We start from the raw sequence: 18,208 nt of genomic DNA, 5'->3' as shown, positions 1-18,208 counted from the left end.
AAGTATGGACAATATAACCCAAGACTGCTTTTAATCTGAGCCTGACATTACCTCTGTTGTAGCTAAGCCTTTTATCTAGTTTTTCCACAGCAGAATAGAGATGGAACAGGCTATTTGTTGTTTGGTCAAAAAAATACTTTCATGTTCCATCTGTTAACTCTTGACAGCTCTACGGAGCACATATATATTTTTTTTCCCCCCATAAAAGGTTAAAACTCAAAAGCAAGTCACATCAAATAGCCAAGGCAAGCCTAAGATCTTGGAGCTCTTTATAGAATAAAATATGATTTCTATACATTTCCTGTGATCTCAGTCTTCTCTTCTGACCTTGTATCTGGCTGGGCTTGCTGTGAATTACGATTTCCTCCATGGAGCCTCTCCTACTACTACAAACGCCAATTCGGCGCCATTCTTGCAGTTTTCCTCCACTCTTATTAATATTCTAGGAGAGCTCCAACCTCAGTTTGGTGTGCTGGAGCTTCTCTGATCAGCAATCCGCTTGCCTTTTTCATAAAATAAATCTCAAAGAGGCCACAGGGTTCCCAATTCTTTAAACTTAAGCTGGCCATAGATGGGTGGAATTTCGAGCAAAAAGTCTTAGAAGGTTTTACTAATCATTAGTGGGTCAAATCAACCTTCGTTTTTAACTGGAGTGATGAGAAAATTCAAAAAAGAGGATGGATTTTTTTTCTCAAATGAGTGAATTTCTGACAGTGTATGTGGTGGTTTTGGTTCGGTAAAGTGTATTCATTCCAAAATCAAAAACTTTTAAACATTTCAATGTTCTGAGAATTTTTGCACAAATTTTCGTTAGAATCCTCCTAAGAATTTTCAATTGAAATTTTATCCATCTCTGGCTAGCTTTAGAAGAAGAAACCTTACCTGCTCATATCATACAACACCAGATGGTGTGACTCATTGGCAAAGGTAGTATTCAACAAACTCCAACACCAGCTGTTGGCTGTTTTCCATAAACCTAATTTAATTTTGGTGAATTTTATTTTAGTTTCTTTGAAACGTTTATAGGCAGGACCTAAGGAACGTTGGCATAATATTTCATTCCTGGGTACGCCTAACCAGTCTCTTGCCCTAGTTTTTGTGTTACTGAGAGTCCCACCTCCTAGAAAGAGAAATTGAAGTGTAAAGTCACCACCATACGTGCATTACCATGCCACGGCACTTCACCCTGCATTCTCCCTGTCTGAGCTCAGTACCAGTTCAGAATAGATCAACAAAAGGAAGAATCATGTCCATTAGGTTTTCAATGCTTTACTCCAAGAACAGTATGGCAGGTGAGTTCTCGTAATATCAGCAGAGGTTAACAGTAGCTTCCCCAAGGTGGATAAACATTGTCCTATGCCTATTACTACTCCCAACTAGGGTACCAGGACCTCCCCAGGCATTCCCTAGCCAGGAAATGCCTCACGCTTGTAAGAGGGGAGATAGAGTGGTGGTCTGTCACGTCCTTCATGTTTCCCTCTCTCGTTGGTTGCCAAACAAGGGTCACATGAGAGGTTCCCCCTCAAGGTGGGTTCCTGGACTATGCTAGGCATTGAAGGGGGTCACTAACCCTTGCACTGGGTAATACAGTACTTTGCCGAGGGTGTTCTCACCAATGCCTGGGGACCATGTGAAAAATCAAACATTAAAGTGGTCTCCCAACTCCACGATGAGCCACATGTGTACAGTATCCAAGATACCGAGTTCTCCTTAGGCTTCTTCGCTTCGTGTTCTACACACTTGTGCTGATGTATGTGCTGTGTTCAGAGGGACGTGCTGAGCCCTGTCCACTCCACCAGTCAGCATACCTCTGTTAGCTCACTCTTGAGCACCCAACGTGGACCTCATGGTTGCTCTTAGTTGTCGGCTGTTTGGACAGGTCAGGTTTTGACAATTTTGTAAGCTGTTCTTCTCTTCGTGGAAGCTTTGCTCTTGACATACTGGAGGTACCAACCTCCATTCCAGAAGTCTCAGAATCTTCACAGTTCAGTTTGCGCTTGTTTTGCTGAGGTTTGCTCTTGCTGACCAGAAATGGTTGGATTTTCCCCAGGTTCTCCTGGACCAGTGTATACTCAAACTCGGGTTTGTCCATATTTGGAAGAGGTACTCCAAACTGGACAGAGGATCCGTGGGTCAGTGTGTAAGGTTTGTCTGGATCCAGTCCTTCCTTGTTCATCCATACTCCATTCAAGCTACTGCTATCGGTGGCTGTCCATTGGCTCTGTGCATTTTGCCGGCAGATGCAGTGCGTGCGGGAAATCATTAGAGAGCATGATGAAGAGACCAGCTGGTAGGTGACACCAACCCCTCTTTCCACAGTCACCTCTAGTAAACTCTTCTCTTTCCATACTAAGTGACCAGGCATAGATCTCCATAACGCTAGTCCACTCCTGGTGACCGACGGAGACAGACAGCTAGGGCGGGAGCCCAAACCAGAAGTCTTCCCTTTTATAAATCACGGGAGGGAAGCTGGACCCCAGCGAAAGCCTGCAAACTTACAGGGGAAGGGCGGCAAAAACATTAACCACTTTCCCCTAACTATATATACAGTAGGCAACTTGCCTACCTGTACACACTTTTAGGGTTATATAACTGTGAATATGGCCCCCGACCAGTTCCATGGGGTCAGCTCCACACCTTGCCTCCTCTCTAGTCAATTCCCTCTATTTTTACTCTGCACAGTGTTTATAAGTTAAGAGAGGTTGCCACCAGTGGCCAAACTAAGAATTGTTCTAACACCCCCGTTACATTTTTACAAGCTCATAAATGTATCTTTAATATAATACTTCCCCAAGGATCGTGGGAGATCCATATGTTTGGTGCAGCCTAATTTAAAAAAAAAGGTTGGGGGCTTCTTTCTTTGCATTACCCGCTGATGGGGCATCCCAATAAAACAAATGGGCTGTTCTTCTTGCTATGTGCACACGCACACACACACATATGTGAACCAGGCCTGAACATCATGATCGAATCCTAGCAAATCTAGAAGAGAAATCAGTGTGTGGCCATAGTAAGACATCTGCAGTCCAAGCGTCTTATAATGTCTTCTTGTCAGCCCAGCGAGTGATCCCATTCTGAGGGCAGCAATTTGAGATTTTATTCTCACTAATGCAACTCAAGTAGCAATTGTGTGACAAGAGGGACATCTCAGAATCCAGGATCCTGAATACAATCAGTTCTCAGATTAAGGCGGAGTGACCTTGACTATATCCAGGGCCGGACTGGGAATAAATAAGCATTATTATTCCAGCCCAACCGCAAACGTCATTATTTTCTTGTTCATAAAAGGGAAAAACCATAAATATTAAAGCACAGAGACCACCTTCCGCAGAAAGAATATACTACGGTAAGGGGGGTTGGGGTTAATGATAACATCGGGAAACCTTTATATCAGTGCCCTCTTACATTATTGTATTCACTGCCCCCTTACATCAGTGACCCCCCTCAGACTGGCCTCCTCTAAGGTGCCCCGTGCAGGGATCAGTCAGATGGCTCCAGGTTGGTGGCTCTGGTTTTATCCTATAGTCTCCTCTCCACAGTCCACACACGTCTGACTTCTTCCATGACCCCCATCCCGGCGGCACTCCCACTCTTGACTCCTCTCCTGACTCCCTCGGAGACTGCAGACATGATACAGGAGATGGTCAGAGCTTGCGGACATGATACAGGAGATGGCCAGAGACTGCGGACATAGTACAGAAGATGGTCAGAGACTGCAGACATGATGCAGGAGATGGTCAGACTGCAGACATGGTACCGGAGATGGTCAGACTGCAGACATGGTACAGGAGATGGTCAGAGCCTGCGGACATGATACAAGAGATGGTCAGAGACTGCGGACATGATACAAGAGATGGTCAGACTTCAGACATGATACAAGAGATCAATGCAGCCTCACCAGTGCCCATCAAATTCAGGAGGGCCACCCTGCCACAGTATATCTGTGTGGGGCGGTCCTTAAGTGGTTAATGTTCTTTTGGGTGGGTAACCTATATTGCATCACTCCCAGTGAATTAGCCTGTCCAGGTTTGACAGTTTCCTTACGGATATTCCCGCACCTTGCTTTCCAACTGTTTGTGCTCCTTGAACATAATCATTGCTACTGTTCCCTTTTCGTTTGACAATACATGAAGCTCTGTTCTGTTTCCTGTTGTCATTCCAAGCCCCGGCGTGGGCAGATTGGATGCTTCATTGTTATTTTCTTAAAACTTGAATAAAATATTTGTACCAGAAAGCTGTGTACTAACAATCAGAATATCGTACAATTGCTTAAAACTACAGTTTTAAGTGCAAATTTCAGTATTTAGGCTACAAACAAGTACAGTATGCAATTAGCAATGAGATTTAATGTAGATATTAAGGCAAAAAAACATATTTCTTAATTTATTTTCAATATATTAAGTAGCTAAGGGACAGGACTCCTTGCTCCCGCCCCCACAGACTTGCACACGGGGCTCGGGCCACTCCTCCCGGCTCCCTTGCACTATGACATCCCATGCCTGCGCCAGACCCAGCCGAACACACTGTAGCAGGCACTTGGATAGTCTCTGCCAGCTCTGATCCAGAGCTGCGCATGCGCGGTTATAAGGCAAGCGTCACAGCCAGGGCTGCTGTTAGAAATCACGGGGGGCCCCATACAGCCTATCTGACAGGGCCCCCCTCTTCCCCCCAGCTGAAAGTGACTGAGGACATATTTATCAGTCCCTTTCTCTGTAGCCTCAGCTGCACAGGTGAATGAATAGGAAGCCTTCTGAGGCTTCCAGCTCATTCACAAACTGAAGCATAGTAAACACAGTGACGAATGGACACAGGTGTGATTGGTGCCGATCGCTCACTGTGTTTATTTAGGAATGGCCTATTTACCGACCCTTGCCCTTGATCTTCATCCTGAAACATCCCCCTGTGTGCCCACAGATGAGAGGAGGGAGGCCAGCAGCGCTGTGAGGGAAAGGGTCACACGGGGGGCCCGGACACCAGGTGGAAAGGGCCCAGGTGCTAGAACCAATCCCGCTGCGGTGCAGCCAAAAGGAGGGAGAGAAGGAGAAGCTGGCAGCACTGCAGGGGAGGCAGAAGAGGATTGGTGTCTGTAATAAGACAGTACAGCCGGCCCTCCTGCTCAGCAGGTGCTTGCCCCCCCCTTTTTTTTTTATTTCTTTATTTAACCAACAGTTACGGTATACAAATCAAAGTATAGGTAGAGCTAAATACAATGATGTGTGAATGCTAGAAACAAGTATTACATACCTACTACTACTGCAAAGGCAGCTCAACATATTCAAAGCTTACACATTGTGGCAAGTTCCAGGGTCTGCAATATATTCTCAACTGAGTGGGCCTAAGGGAAGTTTCTTCAACTTTCCGATGTAGAGCTCCCTAACTTAGTAATGCAAAACTGTATGATAAAAAACAACGAGGGGTACCGGGGTCCAAAGGAAACCCCCGGCGGCCAAAGTAACTAGATAAAAGGACAAAGGTCATCATATATGGTCAGAGATATATGTACAGCCAGGACCGAGCCCCCCCCCCCTTTTGAACGGATGGGGCCTGGGCCCAGTACAGGAGGGCTGGCCGTACTGCCTTATCAGCGGCCCTGGTCACATCCATATTTTTTTAATGGCAACCTTTTCCTGCCACTGGTTCTCTAACGCCCTGAAAAGGAACCGTAGGCTTCCTCCAGACCTGGGCAATTGTTCTTTTTGGCTGACAAAAATAAGTAGGTCACCAGCTTTTGCTGACGGGCATAGAGGCCCCTGGATTGGGCAGTGCAGCACAATACAACACATAACATCACTTCCTGAAGTTGTATTCTGTCGTACGAGAATTTTTCCTTAGTAACCTCCTCATGTTCGATATGAGACTAGCATGCAAAAAAAAAAAAAAAATGGATGATAATTCATCCGATATTCTCATTGTGTGTACAAGGCTTTAGATGAGCATCTTAGCGAATAGACATGTGCAATTTGTTTAGTTCCAAATTAATTTTTTTATGAATTTTGACAAATTTGTTAATTCCGAAATTCAAGATTTCGGAAATTCGGAATTTCGGAATTTCGGAAATTCGGAATTTCGTAAATTCGAAACTTCGTAAATTGGAAAATCCGAAAATAAGAATGAAAATCTGAAAATTCAAAAAAATGATAATCCGAAAGTTTGAAAACCTGAAAATTTGAAATAATAACTAACTAATAATAACTATTAAATTATAGGTATTGGAATTTCCTTTCAAATTTGGCTGTTAGTGAACATAACAAGTACGAATTTATCTGGAGTTACGAATTATCTGAAATAAAGAATGCCGCATCTAAACAAATGGAACGTAACAATCTAATAATAATAAAAAACAATAATATTAATAAAACCTTTTAATTATTATTATTTATTATTAATTTGTTCCATTCCATTTGTTTAGATGCGGCATTCGTTATTTTGGATAATTCGTAACTTTAGATAAATTTGTATTTGTGACGTTCACAAACAGCCAAATTTGAAAGGAAATTCCAATACCTATAATTTAATAGTTAGTTATTATTAGTTAGTTATTATTTCGAATTTTACTGATTTTCTTTTTTTTTTCAGATTTTCGAATTTTATGATTTTCGAATTTTTGAATTTCCGAATTTTTGAATTCTGAAAATTCAGGATTCGAAAATTCTGAAATTCGGAATTTGAAAATTCGAAATTTGGAAATTCAAAATTCAGAAATGTGAAAATTCAGAAATTCGAAAAAATCAGAAATTCGGAAATTAGAAAATTAGAAAATTCGGAAATTCGGAAAATTCGAAATTCAGAAATTCCAAAATTTGAGAATTTGGAAATCGGAAAATTTGAAATTCGGAAATTTGAAAATCCAAATTTTGGGATTTCTGAAATCCGAATTTTCAAATTTCCAAATTTCCAAAATCCGAATTTCTGAATTTTCAAATTTAAAAGAAAAAAAAGCATAAAACCGAATGAAACGAAAACTAACACATTTTTTGTCAGTGCGCATGTCTATTAGCGAACACAATATACAGGGATATGGGAAATGGTAGTGAAATAAGTGCACACACACACACACACAGGTTGTACTGGATGGACTGGTGTCCTTATTCAACCTTCCCTACTATGTAACTATGATTACACAGGAAGAGGCGAGTCGCAGTCTCCCTGTGTGATCTGCAGGATTGAATTATCCATCAGTATGACAGGTGGAGTCCTGCTCTGCATTCATTACTAAATAAAATGTGGATTGGAGGTCGGGGTAGTGGGGGGGGGGGGGGGGTTATCAGCGTTAAACCAAAGCTCAACTGCATGTTATTACCACCGCCCTTGTAAAAAAATTTAAAAATTACTGTTATTTATGAATTTTAAAAAATATATATTAAACAAAAAAAAAAAACTTCTCTTCTTCCCTGTATTTATTTTTTGCTGATTTTCTTTTATCCTATGCCCCGTACACACGATCGGATTTTCCGATGGGAAATGTTCGATGGGAGCTTGTTGTCGGAAATCCCGACCGTGTGTGGGCTCCATCGGACATTTTCCATCGGAATTTCCGCCACACAAAATTTGAGATCTGGATCTCAAATTTTCCGACAACAAAATCTGTTGTCATAATTTCCGATCGTGTGCACACAATTCCGGCGCACAAAGTGCCACGCATGCTCGGAATCAAGCAGAAGAACCGCACTGGCTATTGAACTTCATTTTTCTCGGCTCGTCGTACGTCTTGTACGTCACAGAGTTCTTGACTTTCGGAATTTCCGACAACTTTGTGTGACCGTGTGTATGCAAGACAAGTTTGAGCCAACATCTGTCTGAAAAAAAACATGGATTTTGTTGTCGGAATGTCCAATCAATGTTCGATCGTGTGTACGGGGCATTGGGGGGGGGGGGGGGGTAGTGGCCCCTATGTGATAGCAATAAAGTTAATTGCAACCACATAGGTAATAGACATGTACAGGGGTGGACTGATAACTCATGGGGCCCCCGGGCAATAGGAGATTATGGGGCCACACAGTACACACACACACAGTATACAATCACACAGAATACACATACAGATGCAAAAAAAACACAGATTTTAACATACTGTCCCTGGTTTTACTGAGGCTGGCAACCCTGATGGGGCCCCCTAGTGGCCCAGGGCCCTCGACGGGCAGTGCCCGAGTGGCTCAATGGTCAGTCCGCCCCTGGACATGTGCACTGCCAAGAAATGTGTTAGTTTTCGTTTAATTTGTTTTTGTTTGTTTTTTCGTTTTTCGGGTCATTCGTTATGATCGCAATTCATAAATTCGAAAATTCGTAAATGTTGTAAATTCTTGTAAATTTAAAAATTCGTAAATTCGAAAATAAGAAAGAAAATCCAAAAATTTGAAATAATAACTAACTAATAATAACTATTATTAAATGATTGGTATTGGAAATTCCTTCCAAATTTGGCTGTTAGTGAACGTAACAAATACAAAAGTTATGAATTATCCGAAATAACGAATGCTGCATCTTAAACAAATGGAATGGAACTAATTAATAATAAATAATAAAAAGTTTATTATTATTTATTATAATTAATTCTTTACATCCCATTTGAATTTTCGAATTTACCAATTTTAGAATATTCTGAATAACGGGTTTTCGTTAATTCTGATGCTTTTGAATCACCAAGTTTGTTAAAATTCATAAAAAAACAATTCGGAACGAATTGCACATGTTTAATAGGTAACTAAAGGGGTCCACACCCAAAAGGGGAAGTTCCACTCTCCTTCTTCCCCCTCCCCCTTTCTGCCATATTTGGATTTTAATTTTTTTTTTGGGGGGGGGGGGGGTGCGAGCAGATACCTACTTTTACCAGTTACCCGATCCCCCTTCTGGTCAGATCACTTAGGTGACTCCTCCGGACGTTCCCACAAATAGACATTTCTTTTGGTGGTATTTGATCATCTCTGCGGTTTTTATTTTTTCATATAAAAATATAATTTTATTGCATATAAAAAAATATACAAAAAACATAGAGTAAAATTCAAATTCGACCACAAAAAATTACTAACGAGATCACCCGAAGGGTAACTGCTGATGTGGGGTATAGACAAACTGATCCCCTACTAGTTTCGTGGATTGAAACTATTGATTGCTTCCTCAGGAGGAACTGTCTATAAAACAAAACATACAATAACATATACAATAATATATATACAATAATATATCATCAAAAAGCATAATTGAACAGCAAATATTGTAATAGAGAGATCTGCTCACCCAGAAGATCATACACCGATACGTAACCAGGCCGCTAACGAGACCCCCCCCCGTGGCGAACGTGGGGGGATTGTACAAGGCCACTTCTAGTTAAGAATAAATATAATGATGGTAAGTAAAAAAAAACAATCAAAGATTGGTTTGTAGGGCCCATAATGTGTGATTGGACACCAGGTGTTGCAATATAAAGTGGTGCCATTGGAATATGTGAAGGTCAACTGTGATAAGGGGAAGGGGGGGGGATTTGGGGAAGGGAAAGAGGGAAAGGGAAGAGAAGGGGAAGGAGGGGGGGAGGAAGGGGAGGAAAGGGTGGTTGGTGGGGTGAAGTGAAGGGGGTAGGTGTGAAGGGAGGGAAGGGGGGGCGAGGGAGGGAGGGGTGGGGGGTGAGGGAAAGGCAGGGGAAGAAAGGGGGAGGGGGGTTGAAGGGAAGGGGAAAAGGGGTGGAAGGGAAAGGAACGGGTGGAGGGGGGGAAGGAATATGAGGGGACTAATTTGGATGATGGTACTTTATTAATTGTTACAAGTTTCATGTTATGTGAGGCAATACTCATAAATTTTAAATATTCAGACCAGCCCGTCTGGCACCAATAACCATGAATTGTTCAAAGTCGCTTAAATCCCCTTTCTTCCCATTTCTGAGGCTCAGTTTGAACTTCACCAAGTCGTCTTCACCACGTCTACTTGCCTAAATCCACTGAGTTGCTGTGATTGGCTAATTAGCAATTGGTGTTACCAAGTGTACCTAATAAAGTTGCCGGTGAGAGTATACAGCCTCAAAGATACAATCGGCCAGGGGCGTTGCTAGGTCTACAAAAGATCTGCGGCTGGAGCCCATAGCAGCGAAGTGAAGAAAGTCATACGCTTGGGCGGGCACGCGCACGTATATAAAAAAAACTTCTGATCAGCTGGGGGCCAGGGGAACCAACAGGACTGTTTAAGCCCTCAGCTCAAGTGCTTACCGTTTGTGGTGATCCAGACTGGACTGGGCTCTGGGCTCCATCTGCTCAGCTGGGGGGGGGGGAGGAATATGACTTGTTAATATTATCAGGCACAAGTTGTTATTTATATTCAGCAGTTCCGACAATTGACGTCCACATCTATACCGATCTACCAGGCAATGTAATTGTCAGGAACCGCAGCACAAGGATTACTATGCCTGAGCCCAAAAAATAGTCCCGGTGGAGTAATCCTTGTGCTGCGGTTCCCGACAATTACATTGCCCGGCAGATCGGTATAGAAGTGGACGTCGGGACAATGATTAAATTGTCGGAACTGCTGAATATAGATAACAACTTGTGCCTGATAACATTAACTAGCCATGTTCCTCCCCCAGCCACCATCTGAACAGATGGAGCACAGAGCCAACCCTAGGTAAGAGACTCTAGGCTGTGGTCCCCCGTAGCCACCCCCTAGCGACGCCACTGCAATCGGCCATTTGAGGGCAACCATAATGCTCATGCGGCTCGTAGTGAAATTGAGTTTGGCACCCCTGGTATAAGCCAATCCGATCCTAAACTCCACACCTGGAGCCCAGCTTTAATAAATCTGGATGAAATACGATCCATAAAATATGTAACAGCAATCCAGTAAAAAGCGGGCACTGTATCACAAATTGCTTCCAAGCGAATGTTCCAGTAATAAACGATGAACTCTGTAAGAATACTCGCCATCTTCCCTCCAGGTTTCGGCTTTTTTTTTTTTAAATTCAGCCGGGAAGGAAGATACAAAAAAAACAAAAACCTCTTAAATCCTAATTCATAAAAAGCGAGCGGGATTCTCTGCCTTTACTGCGGCTCTCCGATCGATATCCAGACTAGATAAAAAGTTTACATTCCAGTGGAGAATAAGATGTAAAAAACGGCTTTGAATGGCGGCGAGTGAATCCTGCATTAAGTAGGGAATAGACGTCATCGAAGAGCGAATATCCATTCAGTTGGAATACACAAATTACGCCGCCCTGACATCGTTTATTCCAAAGCCCTCGAATAGCTTAAAGATTTTATTGATTTCCAAGCTATCACTGTCACGGCAGTCAACCGGAGAAAATCGCGCATTATGCCTGCGCTACGACCGCTCGTGGCGCCGGAATCCCGCAAGTTTACGGAGGAGAGATTGCGTTATTATTGGCGCCTTAAAAAAAAAATAAAATAAAAACGTGCCCCAGCGGGTCAATTACTTCTCTGCGTTCCGAAGTCATAACTTTTTCTGATGAAAATAGGTTTATGTGCGGCAAAAAAATGTATTTTACGCTTAAAAAAAAAAAATGAGGTGCCGGGGGGCCCATAACTCTTTATAAAAGATCGTTGGTTTCTACAGAGTGGCGGGCGGCGAGGCGACGTCTGTCCTGGAGGAAATAGGAAACACGGGGAGAATTTGAATGATGGCAATTTGTAGGGATGCTTGTAGGTTTTTATTTTTTTATTGTTTTTTGAGGATTGCTTTTAACCACTTGCTTACTGGGCACCTAAACCCCCCTCCTGCCCAGACCAATTTTCAGCTTTCAGCGCTGTCGCACTTTGAATGACAATTGCGTGGTCATGCTACACTGTACACAAATGAAATTTTTATAATTTTTTTTCACACGAATAGAGATTTTTTTTGGTGGTATTTAATCACAGCTGGGGTTTTTATTTTTTGCTAAACAAACAAAAAATATGGAAAATTTTGAAAAAAAAAAAAAAATCATGTTTCATAGTTTGTTATAAAATTTTGCAAACAGGTAATTTTTCTCCTTCATTGATATGCGCTGATGAGGCGGCACTGGTGGGCACTGATAGGCTGCACTGGTGGGCACTGATAGGCTGCACTGATAGGCACAAATAAGGTGGCACTGATGGAGACAGATAAGGCGGTACTGATGGGGACAGATAAGACAGTACTGATGGGCACAGATAAGGCGGCACTGATGGCCACTGATAGGATGGCACTCATGGGTGGCACTGATGGGCACTGATAGGTACAACTGATAGATGGCACTGATGGGCACTGATAGGTGGCACTGATGGGCACTGGTAGGTGACACTGATGGCCAGCACTGTTGATATGGCACTGATTGTGGGCACTGATGGGTGGCACTGTGGGCATTGATAGATGGCACTGTGGGCACTGATAGATGGCACTGTGGGCAATGGTAGGTGGCTCTGGTGGGCACTAGTAGGGCGCACTGTTGTGTACTGCTAGGTGGCACTGGTAGGTAGCACAGGTGGGCACAGATGAGCTTGGGGCAATCTCCTTGATCGGGAACGATGTTCCTATCACAGTCGCCGGTGATCATGTTTTTTTCCCGGCTATTTTGATGTACTGGCTCTGTTTACATCACATGATCAGCTGTCATTGGCTGACAGCTGATCACGTGGTAAGGGGTCGGGATCAACTTCCTACTCCGATCTGTGATCCGAGTCTCATAGACTCGCTGATCACAGAGCGCACCGCACGCGACCTGCAGGGGACGCGCAGGCCGCTCGGGCACGGGAGGACGTCAATAGACGTATTCCCAGTAAAGCAGGATCTGAACAAGTTAATACATGAGCAAAAGGTGACATTTAACAGTCCGCAGAGTTTGTTTTCTTTATGCATAATTCTGGCGGAAAATCCAATTTGTCTTTTATTGAAAACAGGATTTTTGTATTGACTGTAAAACCCCTTTCTCAGAGTGCATTGAGAGACACAAGAACAGTATACAGTATGTTGGCTATGGGTTATATAGCACCACCTGCAGGAGAGTGGACAGTAGTGCAAACAAGACTGTAGGTCAGCCGTAGAGTATTTACATTTTATTACAAAAGTATTGGGACGCCAGCCTTTACACACACATGAACTTTAATGCCATCTCAGTCTTATTCCGTAGGGTTCAATATTGAGTTGGCTCCGCCCTTTGCAGCTATAACAGCTTCATCTCTTCTGGGAAGGCCATCCACAAGGTTTAGGAGTGTGTCTATGGGAATGTTTGGCCATTCTTCCAGAAGTTCATTTGTGAGGTCAGGCACTGATGTTGGACGAGAAGGCCTGGCTTGCAGTTTCCGCTCTAATTACTCCCAAAGGTGTTCTATCGGGTTGAGGTCAGGACTCTGTACAGGCCAGTCAAGTTCCTCCACCCAAAACTCATTCATCCATGTCTTTATGGACCTTGCTTTGTGCACTGATGCACAGTCATGTTGGAACAGGAAGGGACCATCCCCAAACTGTTCCCGCAACGTTGTGTTGAGGTCGGGAAGTCGTGTTGAGGTCAGGACTCCGTACCCCCTAAGCGTTCCAGGTGCCATTTAATGAGTCAGGCTAAAAGGTGCCATGCAGTGATTCAGCTGGTGTGTCTAGGGGACAGGAACCACACCAGAGCAGAGATTCTTGCAGCTCTGCAGGGACAGGCCCAGAGGTGGTTCACGCCACACCAGCTGGAGCCAGGAATGGTGGTGTGTGATAATGGCACAAACCTCCTGTCCGCCCTTAGACAGGGAAAGTTGACACGTGCCATGCCTGTCACATGTCCTCAGTTTGGTGGTGCAGTTTTTCCTAAATAGGTACCCAGGGTTGGGAGATCTGCCAATGCAGGCCAGAAGAGTGTGTAGCCATTTCAGGCAATCATACACAGCCAGTGCTGGGTTGGCTGAAATTCAGCGGGAATTCCGCCTGCCCGTAAATCGCCTGATTTGTGACATGCCCACCAGTTGGAACTCGACTTTGGCAGGGCTGCAGCGACCGCACATGCAGCAGAGGGCCGCCAACGAGTACCTGTGTGAGTATGGCACAACGTCAGGCTCAGGCCGGCTAGGCTTTTTTTTCCCTGCGCCAATAGCTGCTCATAAAGGATGCATACGCTGTACTGTCACCATTTGAGGAGGCCACAAGGATGGTGAGGTGTGACAATGCATGCATGCATGCATCAGTGACACAATCCCTGTTGTGTTCCTGCTGAAGCAGACTCTGCGTGGCATTATGGACAACGCACTTGAGGCAGAGCAGCAGGAAGAAGAGGAGTTCCTTTCCTCTCAAGGCCCACTTTATGCAGACACCATTCTTTATACGCCACAGAACACACAAGAGTAGAGGGAGGAGGAGGAGGAAGAGTGATTCTGGCAGTTTTGGAGGCATTGAAGGGGAGGAAGGCATACGTCAAACATTAAGAGATGGTTTTCCATCCCCAGAACCCTTGGGTGTAGTACGTGGCTGGGAGGAGGCAGTTCCAGATACTGTAATCCTCTGTGACCCCGAGGAGTCTGCTTCTCATGCCTCTGCAAACATGCGGTTCATGGGCTTCCTCATGCTTCAAAGCCTGCAAAAGGACCCAAGAATAGGTGGCATAAAGGAGAAGGATCACTATTGGTTGGCAACCCTCCTTGATCACCGTTACAGGGGGAAAGTCTCAGAACTCATCCCATCCCCACAGAGGGTGCAGAAGATTAAATCTCTTGAGGACAGCTTAAAGAGGAGTTTATCTAATGCTTTTCCTGACTCTGGTAGGTTACAGTGTTATGGAAAACGTAGTTTTGAGGCTTCTGTTGGTCAAGAGAGGAGTGGTGGAGAAGGCGGCTGCCTAGGTGCTGTATTTCACAATTTTCTTAGTCAGCTCCCACATCCCATCAGCAGCGTCTGCATCATATGGTGGACAATTATCTAGGGGCGAAAACAGAGACGGAAAGCTTTTCAGTTGATGATCCACTGGGTCATGAGAATAGACCACTGGTCAGAACTTGCCCAGTATGCATTTGAGCTGCTGGGCTGCCCTGCATCCAGTGTGCTTTCCGAATGGACATTCAGTGCTGCTGGAGGTTTTGTTACTGATCATAGAATTCCTCTTTCCACAGACTCTGTGGACCGTCTGACATTTATTAGAATGAATGAGTCCTGGAGTACCAGCAGCTATGAAGCCCCTGATGCCGATGTCCCTGATTAAGTGTTTTTGGGATGTGGAATCCTTGCAGAACTTCTAGGCTGGCTAGCGTTGGGGTGTTGATTTCACCTGGAAGAATTTTTTTGGTGTAGGTTTCAAGCCACAATTACACCCAAAGACCAATTTTTCTGCACCTGTTTGACAGGTGTATATCATTTAGATTTTTGACAGCAAGGCCAATTCTTGCTTTCATCAAGAGTGTTACGGTGTGAAGGCGCCACCGACACCCAAAGACCAATTTTTCCCCACATATCCAAAGTTTGTGGAAGAGACACCAGAATTTATCAAAAAAATCTCTAATCTTGTTCCCAGTGCACTATATTGTGACCTCATCATACAGACTGGCTCCCCAAGCTGTTGTTTATTAAATAAATAAAGCTTGCAGGGAAAATGCCATTTTTTGGGCCATTGATACATGTCCCCCAGGGCAATACCCGAACCCCCATAACCAATGCATGCTAAAATACTTGCATATAAGCCTTCAAAATGGGCACTTTTAATTTTTACAGTTTGGGTCTCATAGACTTCAATGGGGTTCATTATTCGGTTCCCGAACTTTTGCGATGTTCGAAAGTTCTGGTGCGAATCGAACAGGGGGTCGTTCGGCCCATCCCTAATGATGAGGAGAAAAGGAAGAACCGGGGAAGGCAAAATATAAACAAATTAAGCTTTAGCTTTAAATAGGTGCAGCCCTCAATAGGTAAAACACGTCCCCCCTGAATATGTATTGTTGTTGATAACACTCAGTCTGACCCATTGCTTAACCCGTTGCCCAGCAGCGGCCGCAGTTATACTGCGACAGGTTGGCAGGGCTGCGCAAACCGCCAAAGGTGTACATCGGCCGCTTTAAAAGCTACAGGGGATGCGTGCGATGTCCACCGTCGACCCGCGATCGCTCCTCAGAGAGACAGAACGGGGATCTGTCAATGTAAACAAACGGATCCCCGTTCTGTCAGGGAAGTAGAGAGGGATCTGCTGTTCTTAGAAATCAGGAACAGTGATCTCTCTCTACTCCCAGTCAGTCCCCTCCCCCCACAGTTAGAAACACCTCCCTAGGGAACACTTAACCCCTTGAGCGCCCCCTAGTGTTAACCCCTTCCCTGCCAGTGACATTTATACAGTAATCAGTGGCTATTTTTAGTTCTGATCGCTGTATAAATGTCACTGGTCCCAAAAAAGTGTCAAAAGTGTCCGATCTGTTCGCCGCAGTGTCATAGTCCTTCTAAAAATCACTGATCGCCGCTATAACTAGTAAAAAAAAAAAAATTAATAATAATAAAAATGCCATAAATATATCCCCTCTTTTGTAGACACTATAACTTTTGCGCAAACCAATCAATATACACTTATTGGGATTTTTTTTCACCAAAAATACTTAGAAGAATACATATTGGCCTAAAGTGATGAAGAATTTTTTTTTTTTTTTGGATATTTATTATAGCAAAAAGTAAAAAATATATACTTTTTTTTTTTTTAAATTGTCGCTCTTTTTTTGTTTATAGCGCAAAAAATAAAAACCGCAGAGATGATCAAATACCACCAAAAGAAAGCTCTATTTGTGGGGGAAAAAAAGGACGTCAATTTTGTTTGTGTACAGCGTTGCACGACAGCGCAATTGTCAGTTAAACCAACTCAGTGCCGTATCACAATAAATGGCATTAACAGGGCAAATCGTTCCGGGGCTGATTTGGGTTTGATGGGCCTGCTTTTCAGGTCTATCTTACATTATCTTTTTTTGGCCTGGTTACACCCGTACGTCCAATCCGCGCCTGACATGTCTTCTCCGCCGTGCTTCCCGTCCAATCCGTCCCACGGCATCTATTATTTTTGCAAGTTGAAAGCATTCTCCGTTGCCACAGAAACATCCTCCCAAAGTTAAAGCACTTTAACACAGCGCAGCTCAGCCACTGTCGTTGTTAATGTAACAATGCGACTGCCGAAGTTAATATTATTCCTTTACCCATTTTTTTTTTTTCTTCTTTTTTTTTCTTTCTTTTTTTTACTATTGCTACGCGTCGGAGAAAATTGCATCCCCCCCACGGGGGCGGAAATACCTAGGACGCTTTTTAAAATTGCACATATTGTCAAGCCGCGAACATTTTTACATATATATTTGTAGATGTTACACGCCGTTCTTTTTTTTTTTTTTTTTTCTTCTTCTTCTCCCAGCGAGCGCGCTGTATTTTAAATACATATGCGGATTTTATGGAATCCAAAAACGAGAGCAATGAGAATTGCTACAATAACATCATTTGTATTCAAAGACCAATAAGGAGAGAGAGAGAGGAGCGTGCTGCCTGGGAGATGGTTTATAACCGTCACCAGATAAGATCCCTGGAAGGGCCTTCTGTCTTCTGCTAACGTGTCGCTGCAAATCTATGTGTGAAACGCGCTTGGCAGGTCCCGGCGCTCCTCATCACCTCTCCGCATCATAAACTGTTTTGTTGTTAACAGTGGTTCACGGCGAAGCTGCGCATTAAATATTTATCATGTTTTATTGTGAAATCGCACAAATGCCAATTGATATGAAAGCTGCGGCGGGGCTTTTTTTTTTTTTTTTTTTCTTTTGCTAAGTGGCTCCAGCTCTCTGCGCTGGCTCACGGTGCCTGGGCCCCCGCCAATTTGGCAGCCCGGGGTTGGCCAGCGTGAAAGACGCGGTTATGTTATATCGCACCTTTTCATCTCGGTTCAGTGCCGCGCATCGTTTAGCCCCGGCCCGGCCCTGATTTATTGTATCGGAGATCCTCCGGGAGATTAGGTGGGAAGAAAAAAAAAAAAAAGGCGCTTTTAAAGGTATCTAAAATTTAAAAAAAAAGCACGCGTTTAAAGAAAAAAAAAAAAAAGTCAGACGGATAAGCAGTAGATATTTCCTTCCCGCGGTGCAGTCAGGTGTTTTTTTTCTGTCATTTGCTGCCAAATATTCTGCTTTATTTTTCCAAAGGCCAAATTCCTGACAAACAGCTTAATATAAAAAAAAGCATAATAACAGAAACGCTAAAAAAAACCTGTTTAACCACTTCCAGAAGATTCCCCCCCTCCCCCCCTTCATGACCAGGCCATTTTTTTGCGTACAGCACTGCGTTATTT

Source organism: Aquarana catesbeiana, linkage group LG07 (assembly GCF_042186555.1).
Source record: "Aquarana catesbeiana isolate 2022-GZ linkage group LG07, ASM4218655v1, whole genome shotgun sequence".
NCBI classification, from domain to species: Eukaryota; Metazoa; Chordata; class Amphibia; order Anura; family Ranidae; genus Aquarana; species Aquarana catesbeiana.
Note: the sequence above shows the minus strand (reverse complement) of the source record.